General features: G+C 42.4%; 1 long non-coding RNA gene across 1 annotated transcript; it reads left to right on the top strand.

The window, feature by feature from the left end:
• Positions 1–6,290: 6,290 nt before the first annotated feature.
• On the top strand, positions 6,291–20,904 carry LOC127198513 (uncharacterized). The gene is made up of 3 exons (XR_007831826.1): positions 6,291–6,357; positions 16,648–16,711; positions 20,783–20,904. It is a non-coding gene; the product is annotated as an uncharacterized LOC127198513 (long non-coding RNA).
• Positions 20,905–21,688: the final 784 nt, after the last annotated feature.

The following is a 21,688-nucleotide window of genomic DNA, read 5'->3' as shown; positions in this document are numbered from 1 at the left end:
TAGCTGGAGGCTGAATACCTGCCTCTCCCTGAAAGCCAGTGTGCGCACACATAGCAGTGTGACCTTCATTGATTTAACAGTACCTAGTACCAAGTACCCTTCTCACTGCTTGCCATTTTTGTCTCATTCAATCCCAGTAGCTCCAGGAGGTTATTAGTTCCATTGTATCAGTGTGTTACTTATTGAGCCCTAGTTCCCTCATTTGTAGACCTAGGGTTCGAATGAAGGTATCCACAGATCCTTTCTTAGGGTTGTCAGCTTCCGTCACCCCGAGCCTGCCCAGGGCCCTCTCTCTGCTCAGCTGGTAGGACTGTAGAAGTGGGACTTTGGAGCCTGAGGGACATCCTTTGTGGTCACAGGCCCAATACAGTGCTCCACAGGTCAATAGTCTGGTGAGTGAGTCAGGCCAGCCTGGAGGCAGAGGGGCATACCTGGCCAGGGAGAAGTGATAAAGGCAGGATCATAAGCTCTGGGGCAGATGGGTAGCTCGCTCAGGCTGACATGGTGTAGGGCCTGTAGGTGGTCCAAGACAACACACACATGCTGATATCTATATGTGCCTATATGCATTATGTCCACTTACAGAAAATGCTTTTGTAAATGGCAAGGAAAAAAATCTATTCATTTATGATGGCATCTATTGGTCATTTTGCCAGTGATTTGAGAGATAAGCTCCTGCTTGTTTGGGTTATGTCTTTAATAAACACTTCTGTTTTTACACAAATGTCACTTATTGTGGTTGGCAACACATTCATTTGAGGGCAAGACGCTGGGACATTAAGAGTCTGCATTTCTTCTTATGACATCATAAGGAGGCCTAACCAGATGCTAGGCCCTCCACCTTGGATTTACAGCTTCTCAGAACTGCAGCTAGTATGTGCCAGTAGGTTCGGTATACACTAATCACTCTATAGTATTTTGTCTCTTTAAGACAAAATGAGGTGTGACCCTGTGATGGTTTGAATAGGAATGGCCCCACAGGCTCACATGTTTCAAATGCTTGGCCCATAGGGAGTGGCATTATTAGGAGGTGTGGCCTTGTTGGAGGAAGTGTGTCACTGTGGAGGCGGGCTTTGAGGTCTGATATGCTCAAACTATGTCCAATGAAGCTCAAGTCAGCTCCTGCTCCAGCGCCATGTCTGCCTGCATGCCAGCATGCTTTACATGATGATAATGGACTAACCCTCTGAAACTGTCAGCCAGCTCCAGTGAAATGTTTTCCTTTATAGGAGTTGCTGTGGTCATGGCGTCTCGTCACAGCAATGAAACCCTACGACAGACACCTTCATAAAACACATCCTTTCCTTGTTTGTGCCATCCTGTGAAAGGCAGGGCTATGTTGGGAAATAGGGTGGGCTGTGGAGGTGATTAGGTCCATTTTAGACCCAGATTGTCATTCATTTTCTTTCTTTTCTTTTTAAACGTTTTATTGATTGTTTTTTGGGATATGTGTGTGTGTGTGTGTGTGAATTTACCATCATGCACCCCAATCCCACTCATCTCCCTGTCCTTGTGTATCTGCCCTCCACCCTTGCAACCTTCGCACCAAGAGAAAATAAAGTAGAAAAAAAATCTGGGGGCTGGAGAGATGGCTCAGTGGTTTAGAGCACCGCTTGCTCTTCCAGAGGACCTGAGTTCAGTTCCCAGCAACCAAATGGTGGCTCACAACCATCTGTAATGTGATCTGATGCCCTCTTCGGCAGATAAAATGCTCATATACAATAAATAAATAAATCTTTTAAAAAAAATCTGTCCATACTGTTTTACTCATAAATGTTCACTGCAATGAGTCATTGGTCTGTTTCGGGGCCTCTGGCTACTGGTACACTATCAGCACTGGACCCTCACCAGGCTAGAGTTTTAAGTAGCAACTCAATACTGACAAATACAAATATGCCAAATAATTAGGCAGTAGTTATGAATCTTTTTGATCAATATGAGTTAATAATATTGCTTTCCCTGTGGTAAAATTGAAAATGAAAAAGTAGAGCCGGGCCTGGTGGCACACACCTTTAATCCCAGCACTCGGGAGGCAGAGGCAGGCTGATCACCGTGAGTTCGAGGCCAGCCTGGTCTATAAAGCAAGTCCAGGACAGCCAAGGTTACACCACAGAGAAACCCTGTCTTGAAAAACCAAAAAAAAAAAAAAAAAAAAAAAAAAAAGAAAGAAAGAAAGAAAAAGAAAGAAAATGAAGAAGTAACCACAATTGTATAGAAGCAAAATGTTAGAAATGACTAGCAAGTTGGAATTTACAGACTTGAGTGCAGTGTACTAACAGTTCAAGTTGCAATCACTTCTATAGATGAGTCTGAGTGGACACGAAGTGCTTCTCTCTAGAGCATTTTTTTTTTTTTTTTTGCATTCTCCCATAGTTGAATCAAAGCTGCTACTTAATTCACAGTATTCACTATTGTGAAACTATAAGCAAAACAACCACAGTAGTTTTATGGTACAGCGATCTGCATCTGTGAGAGTTTCACGAACAAATATGCACGCATGCTTGTAACCATAGAATTAGTGACAATAACTTGCTCAGTTGCCAATATTAATGCAATGAAGGCAGGAATAACATTGCAAAGCTACACATATTAATAGCAGGAGAAAGCCTTGAGGAGAAATATTTTCAACTGTGGCCTCCTTGATCCTTTGAATCAGCAGATGTTGGGGTGAGGTTTCAAATTCTAGCACCTCTACCTCAGAGTCAATTGTAACTGCTCAACATGAGGCCTGAAGCATGTTCTCCAGCAGGTGTCCCTGACCCCAACCCTTTTCTCCACTGTAGTTTGAGAGCCACTGAGAGTGGACACTCAAGTACAGTGTGTCTAAGAGTGAAGAACATTGCTAAAAATACACAAAGTGACCAGATATAATAGGTGGTAAGGGAGGCCCGGGAGTAAGAGAAAGGAGAGATAGTCACCAACTGATGCCTGCCGTTCAAGGAGGTAGCCCGAACCTTCTTTGACTCGCCTGTTCTACAACCCGTCAGTTACCAGCTGTTGGGGCTTGTCTGTAGGAGGACTGGCTGGAGAGGTGGTGTAGCAGGACGGCACAGGAGGGTTTGGGCCACTCCTTTCCTCTAAACTTGCCTGGACATGAGCTGACTACTTGAGGGGACCCTAATCAGGTTCCAAGCAACTTGGCTCTCCAAGGCCTCGTGAGGGTGCTGCATACTGTAGCTGCTCTTCTTGCCAGAGCAGAGTAAATGCTTGGCATCTACATTTGCAACTATGTCCTTTGCTGTGGGCAATCTCCCGAAATCACCTCAGATTCCAGAAATGAGGGCGATGCATAAACATCTTGTGACACACATCAAAACTAGTGTTCAGACAACAACTTTCTAAAAACAAAACCTACCTGTGCTGGGTAGTTTACGTCAGCTTGACACAAGTGAGAGTCATCTAAGAGGAGGGAACTTCAGCTCAGAAAGTGCTTCCATAAGGGCTGTAGGCTGGCAAGCCTGTGGGGTATCTCCTTAACTAATGATTTATGGGAGACACCGTAGCCTACTGTGGGTGGCGCCACCCCAGGCTTGATGGTCCTGGGTTCTATAAAAAAGAAGGCTGAGCAAGCCATAAGGAAGAAGCCAGTAGGCAGTGGTCCTCTGTGGCCACCGCATCAGCTGCTATCCTGCTCGAGTTCCTCCCTTGAGTTCCTTCTGTGGTGGACTGTTTCCTGGAAGTGTAAGGAGAGCAAACCCTTTCCTCGCCAAGTTGCTTTTGGTCATTGGGTTTCATCATAGCAACGGCTACCCTGAGACACCACCTGAGCAATCTTGCAGTCATAATCAATCAGTGTTCTTGAGATAGCATTACTCACTAAATTTCTCTCTGTGCTTTTTAGTCATTATCTTCTTTTTTTCCCTCCCCTTTATTAAACATATATTATTTTCTTATACAATATCATCTGAATATATTGCCTTTCCTTTTACTCCTTCCAGTTCCTCCCCACGTCCTCTTCCACCCAGATCCACTCCCTTTCTGTCTCTCATTAGAAGAGTCTTCTAAGAGATAACAACAAAACATAACAAAATAAAATATAGTTAAAAAAAAACTCACCGTATTCAAGTTGGACAACCTGGGGAAGCAGAAAAAAAAAATAAAAGAACCCCAAGAAAAGGCACAAGAATAGAGACCCACTTGTTCACACTTTCAGGGGTCCCATAAAAGTACTAAATTGAAAGCTACTGTATAGTATATATGCAGAGGACCTAGTGTAAACCTGGGGAGGCCCCGTGCTTGCTGCTTCTGTGTCTGTGAAGTCAGATGAACCTTCCATCCCTTCTGTCTCCCCAACTCCTGCCTCCTTTTCCTTGGGGTTTCCTGAGCTCTGAGGGGGAAAGATTTGATGGAGACATCTCATTTAGAGCTGTGTGTTCCCGAGTTTCTTTCTGTGTGTGTTATGTTTGACTGTGGGTATCTGCATTTGGTCCTGTCTGCTGCAGGAGAAAGCCTCTTTGATGATGGTTGAATAAGGCACTGATGTAATCATTGTCTTTTCTATTTGATTTTGGCGAAGAGCTGCTGGCCTGGTTTGTTGGGATCAGCGCACTGTATTGTGGCCTTGGTCTCTTGGAACACTACCACAGCAATAAAGCTGGGCCTATGGGGGCCATTAAAAATTCAAATTACTGCAGGTTGTGGGGATTTGCAGTAGAGAAATCCTTAGACCCTTTGGGAAGAATGGGCAGAAACGGAAGTGCAGTAAGTCCAGTAACTGAAGTGTCGATATCTTGTAAGTTGCAAAGTGCAAAGTGCAAGGCATAAGGGGAATATGAAAGCAGGTTGAAGTGAGGGCTGGTGGTTGGGAGATTCAACGTTGAAAGAGATTGATGCTGTTTAAATGTTCAACGGGCATAAGAGAAGTTGATTAACCAGAGAAACAAGACCCTGACCATCACTGACGTTGGACTACATTCCTCCTCTTCCCACTTATGCTGTTACCAACAGTTGTGGGAGAGATTAAGCTTTGTCACAGGTGGAAGCAGTCTTGGCGGGCTTTACCCTTGGGGCACCCCATGAATACCTTGTGACAGACTGAGTGGAGCCATCCTGGGCCTGGAATTCAGGAAGCAGACCTGGGAACCCCACCTGGCCTATTGTTTTTCTAATTGACCCTCAACTGGAGAAGGAGACCGCCCTTCCCATGTGACTCAGGCAGGTGGGGAGGAGAAGAATAACAGGGTCAGCCTGGGCTTGAGCGTGTGTGGAACCGCGAGGGCCAGAGAGACACCTAAGGACCCGTCCCGTGGAACGGATACTAGAAAGTTCACTCTTTTGTCCCTTTAACCTTTTTTCCTTCTTGTGTAAGCTAGTTGGGTTGTATAATAAAGTTTAATTGTTAAAAAACAGAGCCAACAAACAGTGCTTATCATATAATTTACTTATGGTGTCTATTATTTGTGTTTCCTCCCAGCTCAAAAAACAAATATTCCCCCCCCCCCAGGATTTCATTTTTTTCGGGGGAGGATCTGTTTTTGTTCATTTGACTCTAAGCAGCCAGTATAGCTAAGGTGGCAGCTGCTCCATAGCTATCTGTCCAACAACTAAACGAGTTGGTTTTCTAAGAAACCAAGAGGAGAGAGGTCCTAGGAGGAGGCATCAACATAGTGTGCCGCCTGCTTCCACAGCTCCCTTACACTCCTAAAGATGAGGTAGACTTCAGCAAGCCTTTAGTTTCCCACCTGTTGTGGGTAAGGAAGAAGGGTGAGAGAAGTTAGAATCCCAGAGCCCTCTGGATGGAAGCAGCAGGGAGTACTCCCTTGATACTCTGATATGCATAGTCTCTTTTCCATTTAGTGCGGAACTGTGATTTAAATACCGACAGATACTCATCTTGCACTTACTGCTGTCTGTGAAGGAGCTGAAACAAACCTGTTAGGTCTTTGTGCTTGGATCCTTCCGCAACTTCTGAAACAAGCCTTCAGGTGGAGGCTAACCTCCACTTGGCTCTTAAGTCCCAGCTGCTTTTGTGAAACGCTATCATACATAGATTTCTTGAGTGAACCGGCTACATCCTCAATCTGTGCGCCGTGGGATAAGACAGGCCCACGGAAGGCTGGATCCGAGAATGGGGCCGGTGTGGCCAAAGCTGAGGTAGACCGTCAGTCTGAGGATAAAAAAGGTAGGAACTCGTAGATTGAGCGCAAACTCTTGCTACATGTGCGCAAGAAATGGGCCCGGTTGCGCCTGCGCGAGTGGCCCAGGACAGCCTGGGGGCGTGGCTAGGCTTCCGCTGGCATCACGTGGTGCGCCGTCTGTCCGTCCGCCCCGCCCGGTCCTCGGCGGCCGCCCCGCCCCACCCCGCCCCTTTCCCGCCGGGACGCTGGGAGCCGCCCCAAAGTGCGCAGGGCGGCCCGGGTAAGTGTCCGCGAGGGGCGCGCGTCGCCTCGACCCGGACGGGCCCAGGAGGGGCGCGGGCAACCTGTGTTGAGGGGCTGAGGGGACAAGATGGCGGCGGAACACCCTTCCACCTCCTCCCTCACCTGGGCGTGTGGCCGGGGGAAGGGAGCCGCCAGGTCCACTGAGAGGCCAGGCTGGGGTGGGGAGGGTCGAGCTGGCCCCGCAGCCCGCCTGGGCTGTGAGGGTCGTGGGAGTGTGAGCTCCGCCCGGGCCGGGCCGGGGCCGGGGCAGGAGGCTGTTTCTAGTCGAGGCTTCTGGAATGTCCGCACTGCGGGGTGCGGGGTCCTCAGGAGCTGCTTCTTGCCTGCCTTTGGCAGTTAATCGCTTTCAGCATCTTTTCCTCCAGGGGTTTCCCACACTTTCCGTGAACCTTGATTCAGGCTTTAGCTTTCTCCGGAAAGGAAGGAGGGTTTCTTTTTTCTTTTTCTTTTTTTCCTCCTTCCCAATTGACAGTGTTCAACGTTGGGGCCTCAGGTGCAGAACGAAGGCCTCTCTGACCTGTGAGCCACAGTGTCCTTGCCCCAGTACTTTATTAGCGTCTCTCCTCTGCTCAGGTTTGCAGTTCTAGTCAAGGAAGTAGGTTAGATGAGTAGTTTTAGGTTTGCTAGAAAGCAGCCAGAAAATTGCTCACCAAGCAGCACCTGCTGCTGTCCGAGAGGCTCCCTCTGAGGAATGTCCTACTAGCTTGAGGGATGCTACTGTATTTCTCAAGCGTGCCAAGTCCATGAAATAGCAATCCACTACAGTCGTCTTTCCGAACAGATAATTCCTTACATATGTGCTACAACGTACAGATTTGTTTCATCAGCATCATTTGGAAGAAGTGTGGTATAGGTGCTCCAGACGTTTATGAATAGGGAACCTGGGCCTCAAAGAGATTCTTAGCCAGATCACTTGCATGCGATGTGGTGTATTTCTGATTTAAGCGTAATAAACACAACACTATCCCCACCCGGCCTATGTTGGTGCTTTGCATTGTTTTTTTTTTTTGTTTCTGTTAACCACGACTTTCTGCAAAACGCTTACAACAAACACACCGAAATGACTTGAGAATGTCCACTGACATCTAAATATCTTTAATACAAGAGCCATTTTTAAGTGTCATATGGGATGTTTTGTTGGTAGGAGAAAGTGTGATGTGGTGGCTTTTGTCCTTTGGTTTCCCTCATTTGGGTACCACCCACCTCATAACATTGTTAGTAGCAGAAAATAATGTTTTCTATAAAAAGCTGCTTCTAGCCTATAGTAAGCCTTCAGCAAATGCCCCATTCCTCCTCTCTTTCTGCATTCCCTTGTGCTGCGCTTGTAAAACTCTCCGTGTTAGTCTGTTTTGGCTGCTATAACAAAATACCTTAGACTGGGAAATGTATAAAGAACAATTGGGAAGTCCAAGGTGGTCGCTGATTCTGTGTTTGGTGATAACCTGCTTTCCGATTATAGATGACGCCTCCTAGACCCTCACACGAGGAGCGGCGGGGTGGTCCTTTAACCTCCTTTCTGAGAGCATCAATCCCACTTATGAAGACCCTCACTCTTAATTACCTCCCAAAGCATTCACCTAATGCTATCACTTTGGAAAGCTAGGATTTCAGCATGAGTTTTGAGGGGACACAAACTTTGAGCACATGGCACTGATTAAATAAACCTGACGTGTTTATGTCAAAACCAGGCTTGTTGGGTTCCCAAGGTTTTATTATTTTATACAGATTTAGAACTGCTTTTCCTCTGTGCTCTGTAGGTCACTGAAGAGGGACTTGACAGTAAGACTTTCGCAGTGCCTTCGTGAGTGCTTTATAGGTGTGTTTTAAAGGTAAGGGCATAGAGTTCAGATGCTGTTTGCATCCTCCTGCTCCCCCACCCCTACAACCCAAACCACTTTTAAAGGAGGAGCAGAAATCCTTTGTGAACTCCATGTGAATATTCTTGAATCACTACAAATTGATGGTGTCAGGGCCAGGGAGATTTCTCAGTAGGTAAAATGCAGTGTACACACAAGGAGCTGAGTTCAGCTCCCCAGCACTCATGAAAGGCACATGGGTGCACATCTGTAATCCCAGTGCTAGGAGGCAGAGGCAGAAGGATCCCTGGGGGCTCCCTGGCCAGCTAGTCTAGCCTAATTCCCACCATTCCCCTGCCAAATGGTAGAGGGGCAGGAGAGGTGTCTCAGTGAGTCAAGTGCTTGACTGGAGTTTGGATCCCACAACCCAATAAAAGCCAGATGTAGTAGTATACATCTGTAATGCCACTACTCGGGTGACAGGTAGATCCCAGGGGCTTGATGACCAGCCAGTCCAGCTGAAACATGGAGCTTCAGATTCAGTGAGAGATCCTGTGTCAAACAAACAAAAAAAAAAGGTGTGACAGTGATTGAGGAAGATGCCCACTGTGGACCTCTGGCCTTCACATTTCCACTTATATGCACATACGTGCATTATCCCTTCCTTTCAACACATGCAAGTTATAAGTGATTGAATAAACATCTGACATTACCTCTGGCATCCACACACATTTATGTATCACACATATGTATACTTGTACACACAGTGTGTATTCTTATATGCTAGATAATATAACACAGTCTTCTTTAATGGCCCAATATAAATATGTGGAATTATCATTTTTGAAACTGTAGACATAAAAATTACAAATGGTTGAGCCTAGAGAAATGGCTCAGAGGTTCAAGAGCACCTGTTGCTCTTGTAGAGGACCCAGGTTCAATTCCTACCAGTTCTGGGGGATCCAGCGCCCTCTTCTGGCCTCCTGAAACACTAGATATGTAAGGTGTGAGTAGACATACTTCTAGGCAAGCACGCACACACATAAAATAGTGAAATAAAAAAAAAAAAGTCTTGGAAATTGCTTATTTAATTAAAATTAAGTCAATATAATTATTTTCACATTTTTTGTTTATTTTTTTCTGGGTGGTGGGGTTCCCCCCCCCTTTTTTTTTTCATTGTTGAGACTGTTTCTCAGTGTAGCCTTGGCTGTCCTGGAACTCACTATGTAGACCTTATGGCCTTGAACTCAGAGATCTGCCTGCCTCAGCCTCCCAAATGCTGAGAGTAGAGGTGTGTGCTACCACCACCCCCTGGCTTTTTTTTTCCTTCAAGCATTTTTGGCTAAGTCTTGCTTAATACTTTAATACTGTTGCTTTCTTTCTTTCTTGGTTTTTTGTTTTTGTTTTTGTTTTTTTTTTTGGTCAGCTTGACTAATCATTTGGGAAGAGGGAATTAAAATTGAAAAATTCCTCAATCAGATTGGCCTCTAGGCAAGTCTGTGGGGGCATTTTCTTAATTGATGATTGATGTAAGAGCGTCATGCCCACTGTGAGTGATGCCAACCTTGGACAGGTGGTTCTGGGTAGTACAGAAAAGCAAGCGGAGCCAGCCGGGAGCAGATCAGTAGGCAGGGTCTCTTTGTGACTTCGGCTTCAGTTCCGGCATCCACGTTTAGTGTTGTCCCGACTTTCCTTCATGGCAGACTGTAAGCTTTAAGCTGAAGTACAGTCCCCATCACCCACCCTCATCATGTTGCTTTTGGCCATGCTGTCTTACTAAAGCAATGGATAGCAAACTCTGACAAATTCAGACAGAACAAATCTGGAGTTCAGTGCTGGAGTTGCCCTTAACAAAATTTCCATGTCTTGCATACTAAGGGTTTTAAGAATGTTAAGTAGTTCCCTTTTGTTTGTATGTACTGGTGTAGGAGGAGCCAGAGGCCAATCCCAGCTGCCAATCCTTAGGTGTGGGCCACTTTGGTTTTTGAGACACAGCTTTTGCTGGGACCTGGACCTTGCTTACCTGGTTAGACAGGCTAACTGGTCAGCCAGACTCAGCAGTCATCCTGTTTCTGCTTCCCTGGGCCTGGGATTCCGGCTGGTTTTCTGTAGTATTTCGGAAATTATTTGGGCATCTATATATCATCTGGTGGGAATTTTCACTCTAGCACACTACCATTTAACCTTATGAAGTAGATGTTATTTTATATTGTGGAAGAGAAAAAGTACCAAGGAAATAATAATGTATCTAAAATTGCATAATTATGAGTCTAGTAAACAGATAAGTTGGAAGTCGCTCCCACAGAATATATTCTTTCCCACTGTATGAGTTTATTTCAGAATATATGTATCCCTCTAATTCTCCTCATAGATTTTGTAATAGAGTTAGCCATTATTTTTCTAAGAATTGTGCCCTGTAAAAATATTGATATATAACTCACCTATGTAAAAGGTACCCACTCTAAGAGCACATCTCCATAAACAGTGACAAATTTATAATAATTAGGGTACCACTAATTCATTTGTAAAATATTTCTTTTTTTTGTAATTTTAATTTTATGTGTATGGGTGTTTTGTCTACATGTATGTCTGTATACCACATTGATGCAGTGCCTGCAGAAGCCAGAGGAGGGCATGGGTTCCCTTGGAACTGGAGTTATAGATGATTCTAAGTCATCTACATGGGTCCTGGGAGTTGAACCTGGGTCCTCTGGAAGAGTAAATAATGCTCTTAACCACTGAGCCATTTGTAGAATATTTCTATCTTTCAGGAAATTCGTGTCCCTTTTCAATCCTTCCAACCAATTGAACTTTTTTTTTTTTTTTTTAAAGTTCAGTTTACTCTTGGCGATTATGTAGCTCTATATAAACAGAATCAGTAACTATTCTCTTGTCATTTCTTTCTGTGGGTGTAATAGCCTATATTCCTCTGTTATGTAGTTCATCCCTTTCTGTTGGTGAGCAGTCTTCTGTTACAGGGATGTACTACAACTTGATTATTATTCTGTTGATGAATGATCGAGTTGTTTTCCAGTTTGGAACTATTATATATAAAACTGCTTTGACATTTGTTTATATATTTGTATGAAAAATACTGGTTATTTTTTTTTTTTTTGTGGGAGGCATAAATACTTAACCTTCATTTTTATAGATGAGACTACTGCTATGGAGGTTAAATGTTTTAAAATGTTTCTCTTTAATATTCATACATGCATGTAATGTGTTTTGATTAAACCCACTCTTCATTCTCCATATTCCAGTTCTTTTCCCAGTCCCCAACCATTTTCCCTCCCGACTACATGTGCTGTCTCTTTAAACATACCCGTGGAGTCCATGTGGTGTTCCCTGTTTGTACCTTCAGCTACTGGAACCTACATCTCTGAAGAAAACTGGCTTTCCCTTCCTCAGCAGCCACCATTTGCCAGATAGCTCCTCAGACAGGGTGGGACTTCATGAGCCCCTCCCACTTTGAGGCTGGATTTTTGGCTGGCTTGATTTGTGTATTGATATGTGGTCTCAGCTGCTGTGAGTTTGTGTGTGTGTGTGTGCGCGCGTTGCGTGCAATGTTATGTGCAAGGTCATAGGTTTGATACCCAGCAGTAGAAAATAAAAATACCCAAAAAACAAAACCTACAATGCACCCTCATGAAGGTGACTTTGAGCTGTGTTTGAAGAATTGGTGGCTTTAAAAAAGTTTTCATTTACGTTTGTGGGCGTGTATGCTCACACTTGCAGAGATTAGAGGATAAGTTGCCAGAGTTAATTCTCTCCTCTTACCATATGAGTTCTAGGAATCCAGCTCTGGTTTTCAGACCTGGCAACAAAGTGCCAAGGAAATGATGCCACCCACAGTGGCTTGGGTCTCCCACATCACTTAATTCAGACAGTCGTGCAGAGATTTGTCCACAGTCCAACCTAGTGTTGATAGTCCCTCCTTAAGACTGTTTTCCTAGTGATTCCAGATTGGGTTAAATTGACAATTAAAACTAACCATCACAGAGTGGTTAAGATCTGAACTCTTCTCAGTTTTCAAGTATTACTATTAACTGCAGTGTGTGTTCTCTACAACAAGCTTCTAGAACTTTGTGACATTTAATCCGTATCTTCCTAGTTCTCTCTTGAATCTTGTAGTTTCTGGCTATTACTGTTCTTCTCTCTGCTTCTGTGCGATCGGTTACTTTGTATTTCACAAATAAGATTCTACACTATTTACTTTGACATGCTTGGCTTTTTTTTCTTACCATAATATCCTCCAGATTTATCTGTGTTGTTGAAAATGAACATTTTTTAAAGGTTGAATACTATACCGCACCCACACACAAACAGCACATTTCCTTTATGTAATTATTCACTTAGTTTGATTGTCTTAGATTTTGTGATTAATGCTGAAAAGAACATGTAATGCAAATGTATCTTTGATATTATTATTTAATTTCTTATGGATATTTACCAGAAGTGATGATTGTTGAATCATATAGTATTTTTTTTCTTGGTTTTTCAAGACAGGGTTTCTGTGTAGCCTTGGCTGTCCTGGAACTTGCTCAGTAGACCAGGCTGGCCTTAAACTCACAGAGATCTGCCTACCTCTGCCTCCCGGGTGCTTGGGATTTATTTGTAATTATAATTGTTATATTTTCTTAAATTGGTTTTTATTAACATATGACTTTTGTGTGTGTGGCAGTTTTTGACCTAAAATCTGTTTTGTCTGGTATAACACCTCTGCTTTCTTTAGGATGCCATTTGCACATGTGCATAGAATATCTTTTCAGTCCTTTTCTTTTCTTTCTTTTTTTTTTTTTTTTCAGTCTTTTTCTTATCTTCTTGAAAGCTAAAGTTGCTTATAGGCAGTATGTTGTTTGATCATGATTTTCTTTTTAACAATTGAATTAGCTACTCTTATCTTTTGGTTGGGGAATATAATCCATTTACAGTTAATGATGATAAATAGAAAAGCCCTTACTATAATAATTATGCTCTGGCTTGTCATTCTTTCACTTTCAGTTTCTCTCTTGATATTTTCCTTTGTGATTTTATGTTTTTTAAATAATGATAAGATTTTTTGTTTTTATTTTGGTTTTTATTGTGTATCTACTATAGGTTTTTCTTTGTGGTTACCATAGGCTTTCACAAAACATCCTGTAGTTATAGTGTGTTCTAAGTTGCTAAAAATTTAACTTCAATTAGTTTATGTCTGTAATCTCAGCACTCAGTAAGCCTAGGCAGGAGGATTATGTATTGAGGCTAGCCTTGGTAAAATAGTAAGACCTTTCAAGAAAGCAAAACCAGCCAGGCTTGGTGTCACATACCTTTAATCCCAGAAGTTGGGAGGCAGAGGAAATAGAATCTCTGAATTCTAGGTCAGTTTGGCCTATAACAAGTTTCAAGACAGCCAGGGTTACATAGAGAGTCCCTGTCTCAACCCGTCTCCTCCCCAAAAGAAAAACAAACAAAACAAAAACAAAAACAAGAAAGAAAAGAAGAGAAAAACCCACCAGGAAAAAACAATAAACAGAAAACAAAATTGCATTAACATTTATGTTAAGGGTACCACAGATTACATCTTTCATATATTGTGTATCTCTTAAGAAATTGTTGGAGTTCTTAGGTTTTTAAATTTTTTAAAAAAGATTTATGTATTTATTATTATGTATACAGTGCTCTGTATGCATGTACACCTGCAGACCAGAAGAGAGCATCAGATTTATTATAGATGGTTGTGAGCCACCATGTGGTTTCTGGGAATTGAACTCATTACCTCTGGAAGAGGAAACAGTGCTCTTAACCTCTGAGCCATTTCTCCAGGTCTTATTTTGTTTTTTGAGACAAAGTTTGTTGTATTGTCAGGATTAGTACTGACCTCCTGGTCTCAATTAGTCTTATTTTATTTCTCAGTCTCCTGAGAATCTGGAATTACATGTACCACTCACTCAACCTCAGCTGTTTTTAATGTTTGTGTTTTTAAGTTTCTTATTAGAGTTAGAAGTTATTTTATACCATCACTATGGTGGTTTCATTTTTTATTTCTTAGAGGCTAATCTAGTGGAGATGAACTTTCACAGCTCTTGCTTCTTTGGGAGGATTGCGATTTTAAACAGGGCTCATTTGGCAAAGACAGAGAATGGCCCAAGCATAAACCTCTAAGGCTCGTGTCTGTTTGGCTGAGATGGAATGAGTACTGGGAAGGAGTTGGTAAGAATGGGAGAAAATTGGGATGGGATAGGGGACTCTGAGTGAGATCTATAGTGTTGGAGGTTTGTGAGCAAGGGCAGTGCACTTAAAAAATGCAGCAGTTTCTCACCTAAATCATGAACCGTGCCATTCACATACTTAAAATTCATCTATAATGTTTTCACAGAGCTCTGTCACTATACCATAGTGGGTTGTGGAACGTTGTGGCCACCCTGAAAGATAACCTGTTGTCACCTGAGTTACTCATTTTCTCTCCATTGCTCTATTGTTTGACTCCATGGATTTAATTATTCAGGACAATTCAGACAAATGAAATCATGTAATATGTGATCTTTTATAATTTATTTTACAATATATAATATTTTAAAAGTTCATCCGTGATGAAAAATGACAACTTAACTTCCCTTTATGGCCAAAAAAGAATTGTATTGTTTGGTTATGTCACATTGCGTTTAATATTTAGCTGATAGGTATGTATGCCATTTTGATTATTGGTTAATAATATTATTGTGAGTATTTGTGTTTATGTGTGTGTGTGTGCGTGCATGCGTGCACATGCATGTATGCATATGTTTGCATTTACGGTGCTACTTTATAACTATATTTCTTATAGTGCAGGTACCTGAGTCCAGAGTCTCAAGCATACAGGCAGGTGCGCTCCCATCAGGCTATTCCCCAACCTGAAAGTGTATATTAAAGCAACATATTCACTTAACTGAGGCTTAATGACCTAGGTTCTTAGAATGTTAGGTTTTATCTGCTACTTTTGTTCAAGAACCACGTTTGTTCAGTGGTTCTTGTTATAGTGTTAGGCACGCACGTGCGTGTGTATGTGTGCGCGCACACACACACACACACACACACACACAGAGTCTTGTTTCTCTGCTTTGTGTTTTTTTTTTAGTGAAAATTTGACTACATTAAATAGGTTTCCTGAAAGGTAAGGTCAGGTCTGTGTGGACACTACATAAAAGGTGTTTAAAATATTCTGATAAAATTTAAGTTTATGAAAGTTCTTTTTTAAAGATTTATTTCTATTTTATTTTGATGACTTTGCCTTCATGTATATGTGTTGTACCGTGAGTCCCTGGTGTCAGTGGAAGTCAGAAAAGGGGGTCAGTCCGTGGGTCTGACATGAATGGTTGTAAGCTACCATGTAGGTGCTGGCACCCGAATCTGTGTCCTCTGCAAGAGCAACAAGTTCCGATAACCATTGAACCATCTCTCCAGCCTCCATTTTATAGAAATTCTTAAGGAGAGGTTGTACATTATTTTCTTAATTAAGTTGGGGCTCATTAATGAGTCAAGTGAGTGAACATTATGTGGGTCCCCTAACAACGGGAGTAGGGGCTGTCTCTGATTCTGTTTCCTGCGTTTGGATTGCTTTCTCCTAGCTGGGCTGCCTTGTCAGGCTGCAGTGGGAGAGGATGCAAGGTCTTGCTGCAACTTGAGGTGCCAGGGTGGGTTAGTACACCTTGGGGGTGGGGCTCCTCTTCTCTGAGAAGAAGGCAGAGTGGAGTGGAGGGAGCACACGTGAGGATAGAAGTTGGAAGAGAGGAGGGAGCGGGCTGGGATCAAGCTGTACAGAGATTAAGTAAATAAATTGAAAAAATGAAATAGAATAAAACAGGCAAGAGTGTATTTCTCACGGGATAAATGTTCATGGGCTTTTTCTTTTAGTAAAACATTATGAATTGGGTCAAGATAAAAAATGTACGGCTAGAGAGGGGCTCAGCAGTTAAGAACACTTGTTTCCTTACACAGGACCAGGTTTGGTTCTTACTACCAACAGGGGGGCTTATAACTCCCTGTGATTCCAGTTCCAGGGGAATATGAACCCTTTTCTGGCCTTTACAGGCACATACACTCTGCATGTGTTATATACATGTAGGCAAGCACTTATACACATTAAATAAAAATAAACCCTCAAGCATATAATATATATGTGTATGTATTTTGTGTAAAGAGTTGTACTAAAAAGAAGCTTGATGCTTCTGGATTAGACTGCTGTGCTAGTCCTGTAATTAGCATTGTTTCTTTCCCATTTTGTTTTTATATTTTGGAATATTAAGACACTATTCAGTGTAGAATATTTCAAGCCTGCTATATCCTGTGCACCCTAACAGACAACAGAATGTGGCTGTATTCATTTTTTTATATTTAATGTAATGGGGAACTTGAAGGATGGGATTTTACCTTTTAATGATTACATATGATTTTATGATAATGCTATAACTAAGGCTATATATGGGCATATATACCCATGCATATTTTAATTGCAGGAATTATAACCCATGGGATTATGTGGTAAAAGATCTTGCCACAGAAGAGAATTAAAGAATGATGGTAAGTCAACTATTTTTATTATATTTGCTTGTTTGTTTGTTTGTGTGCACATGTATCCTAGTGTATCTTGAGAGATCAAAGAACACATTACAGGAATTGATTCTCTCCTTTTACCAGATGGGTCCCGGGGATCAAATGGATTGTTGGGTTTGGCAGCACGTGCTGTCTTCCTGGCCACTATGATCGAGCTGTTGTAAAAACCAACTTTAGGTTTTTGCTTGCTTGTTATTTGCTTCTCTTTTCCTATTTCCTGCCATCTATTTGTCATCTTTTAACCTCAGTCTTAGTGGCTGTTTCAGGCACTGCTGCTGCCTCAATCTGACACCCGTGGGATGTGGAGTTGGAAAACAGATGAGAGCTAACTTCCTGGACTGTCTTAATTCAGGATGGGCACTGATGCAGAGGCCCTAAAAACAGAAGCAAACGTGCTCTCATCCCTCATACTTTTACAACTCAGTATTTCCAGGCACTTCTTACCTTACACTACTCAAATGGAGGGCTTAGGAATGCAGTCTTGCCTATGTTCCTCCTTTGGGAGGGTTGGAGCTAGGAGCAAGTCTCAGAAGTATGCAGACTGTGGTGCATGTTGTGAGTATTTGATTTTTTTAGAGTGTGTTGGACAAGATTTGACTATAACTTAAAACGAATGTTTATTGCTTTTATTTGAAATATTAAATATTTGAACAAGTCTCTGTAAAATCTCCATGTAACACTAGGTGGCACACTTTAACTTTGAGTAAAACTTTTGTTGCAATCTGAACCTGAGGAAGAGTGCTGTTGAAATAGACATCTGTAAAGTAATGACATATCTGAGACTTATCAATTGCATCTCAGACCTTGGTGTGTATACTAAAACGATTAAAGCATTATGTTACTGACATGTTTATAAGAATTAAGTTATTAAAAATGATCAGATTTTGAGTTCTTTGTGAAAGGAGCCCATTTGACTTGTCACAGAAAACACCTTAATACAAAGAGAAAAATGTTCCAGGCACATGCAAGGTGAATAGTAATTTTTACATGTTAAATATTAGAATAAAGAATAAAAACAGTCTCAAGCTGGTGGCTCTTTCTCTGTGTCTTTGTGTACTAAGTTCACAAGAACTAAGTTGGTAATGCTGATCTTCACAGGAGAAAGGAGCTTTAGCCTTAGCATCACTGCAGTCTTGGGACTATGAGGTCGTCTGCTTGGTTCTTGGAAGCTCATTACTTTATGAGTACTCAAGTTAGAATATGATGTAGGAACGGTCAGTTTTATGCCCTTATGTCTAAGCCTGCAATATTTCCTACAGTGGAATAAGGGCATTATCTGAAAGAGCCGAAAGTAAAACATCTATTTAAACTTGTTCGTTTGGCCTAGAGGCAGTAGTAGTGCTTTTGTTTAGTACTGTGTTTAGGTGATCTAAATGCTAGCGTTAAGTTCAGTCAAACAGAGGATGTTTTACAGTGTGACATCGCTGGGAAGGATGAGAATTAAGTAGAGAAGAGGTTGGGGAATTTTGCAAATCTAGAGAGCATAGTATAACAAATTCCTGTGGAAGCTTTAGTTAGTTAGGCAGAAGCCGCTGGGAAGAGTGAAGGGATATAAGTATAGACATAAAGCAGAAGCTCAGAGTTCTGGAGAGAAGGTACGGATTAGTCTCTGATCAGAGTATTCAAATAGGAGGTATCTTTTCCCCCAGATGTTTGGATTTTTTAGTAGTAGTTAGTTAACTCCTTTGTGTACTGAAACTTTATTTTTGTTACTCATAGATTTAGCAGGCATTTTTATTGCCTTTCCCTTAACTTTTCTCTCTATCAGATTCCTCCCATAAGCATAAAAATAAAGTCTTAAAAAGTCTTTTTTTTTTCTTTAAGGTAGAACTCCAAGATTTTTTTGATTTAGTGTCTTATGTCCATTCTCTCATTTTCCATTCCTTATTGAATTTTCTTTTGTTAGGATTTGATTGTTATCCCACCCAACAGACTTGTGGCTGTGGAAAGTGTGCTGCTGGCACAGGTGCAGAGCAGTCCTGCTGCTTGGGGTAGCTGCTCAAGCTTCAGACTTTGTTTTAAAGTAGTTTAAAGTTTTAATTTTAGGGTCTTTAAACCTGAAAGCAGACTTGGTATTTGATGGACACGTTTCAAGTTTCAGATTTGTTTTTATGTGTATGATGTGGAGGCCAGAAATCGACTTTGGGTGTCATCCTCTCTCCCCACATTGTTAGGACGGTGCATGTTTGGGTGTCATCCTCTCTCTCCACATTGTTAGGACGGTGCATGTTTGGGTGCCGTCCTCTCTCCCCACATTGTTAGGACGGTGCATGTTTGGGTGTCATCCTCTCTCTCCACATTGTTAGGACGGTGTATGTTTGGGTGTCATCCTCTCTCCCCACATTGTTAGGATGGTGCATGTTTGGGTGTCATCCTCTCTCCCCACATTGTTAGGACGGTGCATGTTTGGGTGTCGTCCTCTCTCCCCACATTGTTAGGACGGTGCATGTTTGGGTGTCATCCTCTCTCCCCACATTGTTAGGATGGTGCATGTTTGGGTGTCATCCTCTCTCCCCACATTGTTAGGACGGTGCATGTTTGGGTGTCATCCTCTCTCCCCACATTGTTAGGACGGTGCATGTTTGGGTGTCGTCCTCTCTCCCCACATTGTTAGGACGATGCATGTTTGGGTGTCATCCTCTCTCCCCACATTGTTAGGACGGTGCATGTTTGGGTGTCATCCTCTCTCCCTACATTGTTAAGACGGTGCATGTTTGGGTGTCATCCTCTCTCTCCACATTGTTAGGATGGTGCATGTTTGGGTGTCATCCTCTCTCCCCACATTGTTAGGACGGTGCATGTTTGGGTGTCATCCTCTCTCCCCACATTGTTAGGACGGTGCATGTTTGGGTGTCGTCCTCTCTCCCCACATTGTTAGGACGATGCATGTTTGGGTGTCATCCTCTCTCCCCACATTGTTAGGACGGTGCATGTTTGGGTGCCGTCCTCTCTTCCTACATTGTTAGGACGGTGCATGTTTGGGTGTCATCCTCTCTCCCTACATTGTTAAGACGGTGCATGTTTGGGTGTCATCCTCTCTCTCCACATTGTTAGGATGGTGCATGTTTGGGAATAGGCATGCTTGTGCCTGTGGTACAGTACTTGTGCCTGTGTCTGTGTGTGTGGTGGTTAGAAGTCATCACTAGGTGTCCTGCCCTTGCTTTCCACCTTGTTTTTTGAGATTAATGTTTCTCATCAAACCTGGAGCTTGCCTGTTGGCCAGGAGCCCTTGGGATCTTCCTGTTCCTGCTTCCAGTGCTGGGATTCTAGTGTGTGTTGGCATGTCTAGCTTTTTACCTGGGTTCTAGTGAACTGAATTGAGGTCCTCATATTTATAGGTTTAGCTGACATGTTTTTTTTCTCTTTGATCCATATAACTGACAAATTCTCTACATAGGACTTTTTTCAGGGAGCATACAAATATAATATGATCTGTCTTTAAATTTTTTGCTATTTTTTCTTGGTATCAGTAAGTGTTTTACATATTAAGCCATCACACAAGCTTTCTGTTTTTTTAAGTTTATTATGTATTTATTTGTGTGTGTGTGTGTGTGCGCGCGCGTGCGTGTGCGTGTGCGCGCCCATTCATGTGATGGTCAGAGGACAACTCTGGAAGTTGGTCTGTCCTTTTGCTATGTGGGTAATGGGGGATTGTACTCAGGTCCTCAGACTTGTTGGCCACAGTCTTTACCACTGAGCCATTTGCTTGTCCTACCTCATCTTTTGAGGTGGAGTCTCTCACTGGATCTGGAACTTCCTATTTTGACTAAGCTGGTTGGCCTGTCTCTCTTCCTGTACTGGGATTACAGTTGTCTTCTACCTCACTCAGTGTTTACATGGATCTTGGAGACCTGAACTCATTTTCTCATCCTTGTACAATAAGTACTTTATCCACTGAGCCGTCTCCCAAGCCCCTCAAATTAACTTTTAAGTATTTGCTTTCTGAATAAGTATGGAAAATAATGAATTTGTCTAATATATGCTAAATGAGATTTATACTGAATAGTCTCATAAATACTCTCACTTCAATTTTTGTAGGCTTCCTTCCAGCGCTCCAATAGTCATGACAAAGTGAGAAGGATTGTTGCTGAGGAGGGTCGCACAGCAAGAAACCTGATAGCATGGAGTGTTCCGCTAGAAAGCAAAGCTGACGACGGTAACTATACAAGTCAGCTCTTCACCGGGCGCGGTGGGCGCGCCTCTAACCCCAGCACTCGGGAGGCAGAGGCAGGCGGATCGCTGTGAGTGTGAGGGCAGCCTGGTCTACAGAGTGAGTCCAGGACAGCCAGGGCCGTTACACAGAGAAACCCTGTCTCGGAAAAAAAAGTTAGCTTTCCCTTTAATGTCAATTGGGAGGACAGGTGGGTGTGCTTGTCTAAGTCCCAGTGGCATGGAAGACTAGAGGCAAGAGAGTTAGTCTAGGAGCTCAAGGCTAGCCTTGCAGTAGAACAAGGCCCTCCTAAACAAAACAAAACATGGCAGAATATATAAGCATTTATTTAGTTTTAGAAAGTAAGTAGATTTAAACTGAATGTTCACAATTAGAATTCTTCAGCAAAGTGGTATATTAAATAAATTGATCTTGTACAAAAATAGTGTAAAAAGTATTATTTGCTATTTTAAGAAATAACGAAAATATTAAGCTATTACTCTGGTAGTTAAAATAATGATTTACTAACTTTATAATTTCTTCTGTGTTTATTAGTTAGCATTCTAATATAAAGAATAGCTTTTCTGCTGGGTGCTATGGTGCACACCTGTAATCCCAGCACTTGGGAAACAAAGGCAGGTGGATCTCTGTGAGTTCAAGGCCAGCCTGGTCTACAAAGTGATTCCAGGACACCCAGGACTACACAGAGAAGCCCTGTCTTGAAAAAACAAAAACAAACAAACAAACAAAAAACCCCCAAAAACAAAATCCAAAAAGCAAACAAAAAAAATAGC

The sequence above is a fragment of the Acomys russatus genome, chromosome 14 (genome assembly GCF_903995435.1).
Source record: "Acomys russatus chromosome 14, mAcoRus1.1, whole genome shotgun sequence".
Taxonomy (NCBI): Eukaryota; Metazoa; Chordata; class Mammalia; order Rodentia; family Muridae; genus Acomys; species Acomys russatus.
This window is presented reverse-complemented; position numbering and strand designations above follow the sequence as displayed.